The sequence below is a fragment of the Micromys minutus genome (assembly GCF_963924665.1).
Source record: "Micromys minutus genome assembly, chromosome: X".
In the NCBI taxonomy this organism is placed as follows: Eukaryota; Metazoa; Chordata; class Mammalia; order Rodentia; family Muridae; genus Micromys; species Micromys minutus.
The window spans coordinates 100,095,901-100,105,818 of record NC_137970.1 but is presented as its reverse complement, the minus strand read 5'-3'; positions in this window follow the sequence as shown (position 1 = coordinate 100,105,818).

The following is a 9,918-nucleotide window of genomic DNA, read 5'->3' as shown; positions in this document are numbered from 1 at the left end:
TAGTTGTTTTTTATAATGTGAAGATTAAAAACAAAATAATCACTTGTTTCCTGAATATCAGAAGTAGGCTTAATTGATACAGGGATCTCAAATGTAGCACAACTCAAACAGAAACTATTATCTCTGAGTTTCACACCTTGACCTCATAACTTACTTGTTCTCTTGTTTCTTTCTGTCTTTCTTTTTTTTCAAAAATAAATGCTATCCAGTTTGCAATTAGAAACTTGGGCTGAACCTTCAGTTTCCTATTGCCTTACTATATGCACCCAAACCTATGCTTGATGATGGGTAGTAATATCAATAAAATAGTATAATACCTATGAAATATGAATGGGGGATTAACTGGCTACAGATAAAACTTGTATATAAAGGAGCTTTGCCTGTTTGAAATTGATAAGAGGGGCAAATAATAGTTTTCAATGAGACTCAGTAGTGTCATTGTCATGCAGTCAGTCCTGAGATATTGCAAGTTTTACCTCTGTCAAGTTACATAAAACTGTCTCGCCAATATGAATTATGTCTATAAAAAACTCTATATTTAGTCCAAATTGTGAAAACTATTATTCTCCTAAACCAATCTACTGTTCTTTCCTTAACTTCTTGTTATAATCCACTTTTAAATCATCATGATATGTGAAAATTTTATTCTGAAGAAAATGAGGTTTATTTTGGCTCATAGTTCTGCATGTTCAGTCTAGGTACCTTATCTTGTGATTCTTTTGTTAGTAGTAGGCTTTGAAAACAATACAAAGAGGATATGTCATCACGTGATAAGACTTAGAAAGTATACTTCTGCTCTGTCAATCTCCTTGTAAAACTAACACTGATTTGATATGTGGTTCCACCCTGAAAATTAATCTAATTATTCTTTTCAAAGGTGCTACTTCTGAACAGCATAGTCAGATTTAGTTTCCACAAGTGAAACCTTTGGGGGCACTTGAATCATATCCAAATCATAGCAGTGCTCTGAGAGATTTCCTAGGGATCCCCAATGACACTCTAATACCATCTCTTCCCAATCCATTCTCAATTCAGCAACCAAAATTCTTTTTAAAAATGTAAATGATCCTTCAGTAGATGAATGGATACAAAAATTGTGGTACATTTACACAATGGAGTACTACTCAGCTATCAGAAACAATGGCTTAACAAAATTCTTAAGAAACTGGAGAGCGGAGCCGGGCCTACCTGCAAGGCAGAGCGGCTGCTCATAGAGGCTGAGCAACTGCGATTGGGAACAGAAAATTAGAACTTCTGTTTCCACCCCGAGGCGACTTCTGGACGCAGAGCGAAGCCTGGCGTACCTGCCAGGCGGAACAGCAGCTCATAGAGGCTGAGCAACTGTGCCTGATCCAGCAAACAGAAATAGAACTTTGGAACTTCTGCTCACACCCGACGACTCTGAGGCATAAAACAGGGCTTGACCCATCTGACACCTCAACCAGTGGAGAACCAGGGACACAGACCAGATACAAGGGAAAGGTAAGAACATATCACTGACAACAAAATGGCAAGAGGAAAGAGAAAGAGTATATCCCAAGAAAACCAAGACAATCTAGCAACACCAGAGCCCAGCTCTCCCATAACAGCAAACATCGGTACTCCAAACACTCCAGAAAAAGAAGACACAGACCTGAAATCATGCCTCAAGACACTGATAGAGTTAATTAAACAAGAAAGGGAAAAAAAGCAAAAAGATTCAGAAGCTTTTAAAGAAGAAACAAGAAAAACATTCAAACAACTCAAAGAACTAGAGGAAAACAGAACCAAAGAAATAAAGGAATGGAAGAGGGAAATTAAAACAGAGATTGACACAATAAAGAAAACACTAAAAGAGATAACCCTAGAGTCAGAACACCAAAAAAAAAAAAATAAATCAGGAGTCACAGAAGCAAGCATTTCCAATATATTACAAGAGATCGAAGAGAGAATCTCACGGGCAGAAGACAACATTGCAAACATAGACAAAACAGCCAGAGAAGATGCAAAAAACAAAAAGCTCCTAACCCAAAATGTCCAGGAAATCCAAGACACAATGAGAAGACTGAACCTAAGGATAATAGGAATAGAAGAGGGAGAAGAGTATCAACTAAGGGGCACAGTAAATATCTTCAACAAAATCATAGAAGAAAACTTCCCTACCCTCAAGAATGAGATGACCACGAGCATAAAAGAAGCCTTCAGAACTCCAAATAGGTTGGACCAGAAAAGAAATACCTCCCGACACATAATAGTAAAAACATCAAGCGCCCAAAGTAAAGAAAGAATACTAAAAGCAGTAAAGGAAAAAGGTCAGGTAACATATGAAGGCAGATCAATCAGACTCACACCCGATTTCTCAACAGAGATTATGAAAGCTAGAAGAGTCTGGACAGACATCATGCACACCTTAAGAGACCACACGTGCCAGCCCAAGCTGCTATACCCAGCAAAACTATCAATCACCATCGATGGAGAGATGAAGATATTTCAAGACAAATCAAAATTCACACAATATCTGACCACAAACCCAGCACTACAACGAATTATAGGTGGAAAACCCAAAACAATGAGGGAAAATACAGCCTAGTAAGAACAAGAAAACTCCTAAACAAAAAAACTAAAAGAAGAAAAAAAAAAAAAAAACACAGACACAACTCAACCCAAAAAAGCAATAATAGCAGGAAACAGAAACAACTATTCCTTGATATCTATTAACATAAATGGTCTCAACTCCCCAATAAAGAGACATAGACTATCAGACTGGATACATAAACAAAATCCAGCCTTTTGCTGCATACAGGAAACTCATCTCAGAGACAAAGACAGACACTATCTCAGAGTAAAAGGGTGGGAAAAAAACTTCCAAGCAAACAGCTCCAAGAAGCAAGCTGGAGGGGCTATTCTAATATCAAATAAAGTAAATTGCCAACCAAAAGTTATCAAAAAAGATAAGGAAGGACACTTTTTACTCATTACCGAAGAAATCTGTCAGGAGGAACTTTCAATCCTTAACATATATGCTCCAAATAAAAAATCACCAACATTCATAAAAGAAACCCTACTAAAGCTCAAAAAATACATTTTACCCCACACAATAATAGTGGGAGACTTTAATACCCCACTCTCACCAATGGACAGATCAGGGAAACAGAAACTGAACAAGGACACTGCAAAACTAGCAGAGACTTTGAACCAACTAGAATTAATAGATAAATACAGAACATACTATCCCAAAGTAAAAGAATACACCTTCTTCTCACCACCCCATGGCACAATCTCGAAAATTGACCACATAATTGGACACAGAACGAGCCTCCATCGATGTAAGAAGATTGAAATACTTCCATGCATCCTCTCAGATCACGATGGTCTACGACTGGTCTTTAACAACAACAAAGACAACAAAAAGCCCACATACACATGGAAACTAAACAATGCTCTGTTAAAGGATAGCAGGGTCAAAGAAGAAATAAAGAAAGAAATCAAGGATTTTCTAGAATTCAACGAAAACGAAAACACAACATACCCATACCTATGGGATGCAATGAAAGCAGTATTGAGAGGAAAACTCATAGCCCTAAGTGCTTCCAGAAAGAAACTGGAGAGAGCTCACATCAGCAACCTGACAGCACAGCTAAAAGCCCTAGAACAAAAGGAAGCAGATATACCAAAAAAAAAAAAAAAAAAAAAAAAAAAAAAAAAAAAAAAAAAAAAAAAAGAGTAGACGTCAAGAAATAATCAAAATTAGGGCAAAAATAGACCAAATAGAAACAAAAAGAACCATTGAAAAAATCAACAAAACCAAGAGTTGGTTCTTTGAGAAAATCAACAATATTGATAAACACCTAGCCAGACTAACTAGAGGGCAAAGAGAGAGTATCCAAATTAACAAAATCAGAAAGGAAAGTGGGGACATAACAACTGAAACTGAGGAAATTCAAGAAATCATCAGATCCTACTACAAAAACTTATATTCCACAAAATTGGAAAATTTGGAGGAAAAGGATGAATTCCTAGACAGACACAAGGTCCCAAAGTTAAACCAGGACCAAGTAAACCATCTAAATAACGCTATAACACCTAAAGAAATAGAAGAAGTCATCAAAAGCCTCCCAACCAAAAAAAGCCCAGGTCCAGATGGGTTCAGTGCAGAATTTTATCAGACTTTTATTGAGGATATAACACCAATACTCGCCAAACTATTCCAAAAGATAGAATGAGATGGAATATTACCCAACTCATTTTTTGAGGCTACAATAACCCTTGTACCTAAACCACACAAAGACCCTACAAGGAAAGAGAACTTCAGACCAATCTCACTTATGAACATTCATGCAAAACTACTCAACAAAATCCTTGCAAACCGAATCCATAAACACATCAAAACGATCATTCATCATGACCAATTAGGCTTCATCCCTGGGATGCAGGGATGGTTTAACATAAGGAAATCCATCAACATGATCCACCATATAAACAAACTCAAAGACCAAAATCACATGGTCATATCACTAGAGGCTGAGAAAGCATTCGACAAAATCCAACACCCCTTCATGTTAAAAGTCCTGGAAAGAACAGGAATCCAAGGCACATACTTAAACATAATAAAAGCAATATACAGCAAACCAACAGCCAACCTCAAACTTAATGGCGAGAAACTTGAAGCAATCCCACTAAAATCAGGGACTCGACAAGGCTGCCCACTCTTCTCCTACCTATTCAACATAGTACTGGAAGTCCTGGCTGGCGCAATTAGACAGCAAAAGGAGATCAAGGGAATACAAATCGGAAAGGAAGAGATAAAAACATCACTCTTTGCTGATGACATGATAGTGTACTTGAGTGACCCCAAAAATTCCACCAGAGAACTCCTACAGCTGATAAACAAGTTCAGCAAAGTGGCTGGATACAAAATTAACTCAAACAAATCAGTAGCCTTCCTGTACTCAAAGAACACACATGTGGAGAAAGAAATTAGGGAAAATGTACTATTCATAATCGTTACAAAAATTATGAAATACCTTGGTGTGACTCTAACTAAGCAAGTGAAAGACCTGTATGACAAGAACTTCAAACCTCTAAAGAAAGAAATTGAGGAGGATCTCAGAAAATGGAAAGATCTCCCATGCTCATGGATTGGAAAAATCAACATCTTAAAAATGGCCATCCTACCAAAAGCAATCTACAGATTCAATGCAATCCCCATCAAAATTCCAACCCAGTTCTTCATGGAATTGGAAAGATCAACGTTCAATTTCATATGGAATAACAAAAAACCTAGAATAGCGAAATCCATCCTCAACAACAAAAAAACATCTGCGGGAATCACTATCCCTGACCTCAAGCTATATTACAAGGCAATTGTGCTGAAAACTGCATGGTACTGGTACAGAAATAGGCATGTGGATCAATGGAATAGAATAGAAGATCCAGAAATGAGCCCTCATGTATATGGTCACCTGATTTTTGACAAAGGAGCAGTAAACATTCAATGGAAAAAGGACAGCCTATTCAACAAATGGTGCTGGTCCAACTGGCACTCAGCATGCAAAAGAATGAAAATAGACCCTTTCTTATCTCCTTGTACAAAGCTCAAGTGTAAGTGGATCAAAGATCTCCACATTAAACCAGATACACTGAAACTATTAGATGAGAAATTAGGGAAAACCTTAGAACACATAGGTACAGGAGAAAATTTCCTGAACAAAACACCAATGGCTCAAGTTCTAAGGTCAAAGATTAACAAATGGGATTTAATGAGATTGCAAAGTTTCTGTAAGGCTAAAGACATCGTCAAGAAGACAAAACGGCAACCAACAGAATGGGAAAAGATCTTTACCAACACCACATCAGATAGAGGCCTAATATCCAAGGTGTACAAGGAACTCAAAAAGCTAGACACCAGAGAATCAAATAACCCTATTAAAAAATGGGGTACAGAGCTAAACAAAACGTTTTCAGTTGAGGAACACTGAATGGCCGAGAAACACCTGAGGAATTGCTAGACATCCTTAGCCATCAGGGAAATGCAAATCAAAACAACCCTGAGATTCCACCTCACACCAGTCAGATTGGCCAAGATCCAAAACTCAGATGACAGCAGATGCTGGCGAGGCTCCGGAGAAAGAGGAACACTTCTCCACTGTTGGTGGGGTTGCATGCTAATACAACCACTCTGGAAATCTGTCTGGCGATACCTCAGAAAATTGGATATACCTGAAGACCCAGCTATTCCACTTCTGGGCATATACCCCAGAGACACTTTAATACACAACAAAGATATATGCACCACAATGTTCATAGCGGCTCTATTAATAATAGCCAGAAGCTGGAAGGAACCCAGAAGTCCTTCAGAAGATGAATGGATACAAAAATTGTGGTACATATACACAATGGAATACTACTCAGCCACCAGAAACAATGACTTAACCAAATTCTTAAGAAAATGGCTGCATCTAGAGAATATCATCCTGAGTGAGATAACCCAGTCACAAAAGAACAGACATAATATGCAGTCACTGATAGTGGGATGCTAACCCCAGAGGCTTGCACTCCCCCAGAAACAACTCACAGACAGTATGAAGTCCAAGAAATAAATAAAACAAAAAAATATACATATATTTACAAACAAGAATACTTTGACTGTTTCCATGTTTCGTTTTGTTTTGCATGTACTTTAAGCTTATTGTAACTATTGGGTTTTCAATGCGTACTGTCGGGCCCTTGAAAAAAATCAAGTACTGACTAAAAAAAATATATTCACATGGTTTTATGTGAAAAATTATTTTAATGTCTGAAAAAACAGTACTGACAAAAAGTATAATTTTAAGCAAAAAATGTTTAAAATCTGTACATTTATCTTTGTTTTGTAAAATAAAGTCGTTTAAAAAATCTTTATTTCTCATAAAGAGAAAAAGAAACAAAAAAATAAAAGAGAAAAGCCAAAAAAAAAAAAAAAAAAAAAAAAGGAAACTGGATGCATCTAGAGAATATCATCCTGAGTGAGATAACCCAGTCACAAAAGAACAGACATAATATGCAGTCACTGATAATTGGATTCTAACCCCAGAATGCTCTGAACACCCCAGAAACAACTCACAGACTGTGTGAACTTCAAGAAAAAAAAAGAATATATTTTAATTAAAATAGAACTGTATCACATCCCCCTTTTTTCCCTACAGCCTCTGCCAGTTTCTCTCCTATCCCCTCAAATTAATAACCTCTTATCCTATATTATTGTTACATATATACATATGTGTATGTACATGTACCCACAAATACTTAATTATAACCTTAAAAATGTATTCGTATACTTTTATGCAAAAATCCTTAAAAATTTGTACATTTATCTTTGTTTTTTAAAATAAAGTTTTTCAATAAAAAAGAAAAAATGTAAATGAAATCATACCATTGCCTGTTTTATGTCTCTTCCTCTTTACATTGAAATACAATGAACTCAGTATGTCAGTGTCCTTAATGCCATGCTTGGTTTTGGCATGACTTGTCTTTCTAGTTTTGTCATTTTTCATTCCTCTTTATTTGTGGTTTTGTTTAGATAACTTTTATTTATTTTTTAAAATTTTTGTCCTCATTCCAAATTGTCTTCCTGGAAACCCCCTATCCCATCTTCCCTCCCCGTACTACTATGAGGGTGTTCTTGCTCCCAACCACCCACTCCCACCTCACCACTCTGGCAGCCCCCTACACTGGGGAAGCGAGTCTTCACAGGACAAATGCTTCTCCTCCTATTGATGACAGATAAGGCCACCCTCTGCTGTATGTGCAGCAGGGGCCATGGGTCTCTCCATATGTACTCTTCAATTAAAACTTAAGGTTTCAAGGCAGGTGTTTCTAATGCCATAAATATTATCTTTTCTCAAAAACTAGCTTAGTTTCTCCACTATGGTCCATAGTACCTTAGACTTGCCTTTATTATATGTATCATAGTTTACTTACAATTACCCCCTAAAGGTTTTGCTTTCCTGGTTTGAACATGAAATCTTTGAAATCAGGACACTTTCTGGCTCATCATTGTGTCACTAGTGATAAACATACCATATTTTAGGGACAGATAAATTAGTTAAAACTGACTAGCGTGTGCGTTCCACAATGACATCTATTTTCACCTCATGTTCCTTTCTCTTCCCAGGGCATGCTTATAGGAAGGAGAATATATTTACCCATGGAATGTGTAGGGGATACATCAGAGTAAAATTTGAGCTAGATATAAGGAAAATAGGTAGGGTTTTAGACAAGTGATTATGGAGTAAGGCCATTTTCATACACAAGGAACTGTATTAGCAAAGATATATAGAGAAGTCTAGGTGTCTATTGTTTGGGGAACAGTATAGTATAATTATAAGACAGAGCTTGATATTTTTGGTATAATAGCAAATAGATGTAGAAAGAAAGGCTGAAGCTTGGACATGGGAATGTCTGTATGGCATGCTATGTGATGTAGGATTTGTTCTAAAGTCTTGTGACAGTATTTTTTTGGGCATGTATTAAGATTTCCTGATGACTTGGAAGTAAGTATTGAACTGTCTTAAAGATACACTGTGTCTGTTTGTCTTAATAATAGTCTTGGCTACTTCTACTTTATGTTAACTTCATATAACCTAAACTAAAAGCTTATGAGAGGAGAGAACCCCAATTTAGAAACTGTCTCAAGGTTGGGCTGCCCATATAAAGTGGAGTTGTAGGTGGCAAGACTTTGGGGCATTTTCTTCATTAGTGATTGCCAGGGGGAAGGCCCAGCCTACTGTGTTTAGGGACAGCCTGTTGGGTGGTTCTTGCTTATATAAAAAAGCAAGTTGAGGAAGCCTTGAGGAATAAAGCAGAAATCATTGTTTCTTCATGGACTCCAGATTCCTGCCCTCACTGCTTTTCATGATGAACTGCTACATGTAATTGTGAATGGAATAAGCTCATTCCTCAACTTTTTGCTTATAGTATATCATCACATCAATAAGAACCCTTACTAAGACAGAATGTATTTTAGAAAATGTACAGTAAGGAAGGAAGGAAGAAGACTAAATTTAGAAACATCTATTTTGCATAGAGCATTTTCACAAGTATATGAGTTCCTATAAATAATTGGAATTTAAAATATAAGTTAATTTCAAACTTTATTGTTTATTTATTAATCTATGCTTCACATTTTCATATATGTATATTATTGAATTTTGCTGATATTCCCTATATGTGTTTTCTCTTATCTGCTTTCCCTGATCTGTTCCCTGACAATATAACATGTATGATCATTATTTTTAAAGTCAGATTTCACAAATGAGATTAAAAAAAACATGACCTCTGTCTAAGATTTGTTTACATGAGGAAAAGACAGTAATTTAAAATGTACCCATTTTTGAAGCATCCTGCTTATAAGTATTCCCTGAGATGCTTTACCCAGAAATTGATGGAAATGGATGCAGAGACCCACAGCCAAACATTAGGTGGAGTTTGGGAAAAGTTTTTGAAGAGGGAGTGGAAAGACTGAGGGATCCAAAGAGGTCAAGGATACCACAAGAACACCCACAGAATCAACTAACTTGGGCCCATGGAGACTGAACCAACAACCAGAGAACATGCATGGGATACATTTATGAGATATATGTAATGTATGTAACACTTGTGCAGGTAGGTTTCCATGTGGGACTCATAACAGCAGGAGCAGGAACTGTATCTGACTCTGTTGTTTGCTTTTAGACACTTTTCCCCTCACTGCATTGGTATGCCTAACCAGAATAGGAACAGATGCACCTAGTCATACTGCAACTAGATATGCCATGACTGGTAGATATCCATTGGGGGCCTCCCATTTTCTGAAGAGAAAGGGAACCAGGGAGGATGGGACTAGAGTAGAGATGAAAGGGGGGGTGGAAGGAGATAGAGGGAGGGGAAGATGTGATTAGGTTGAAAAGAAAATAAAAAAAT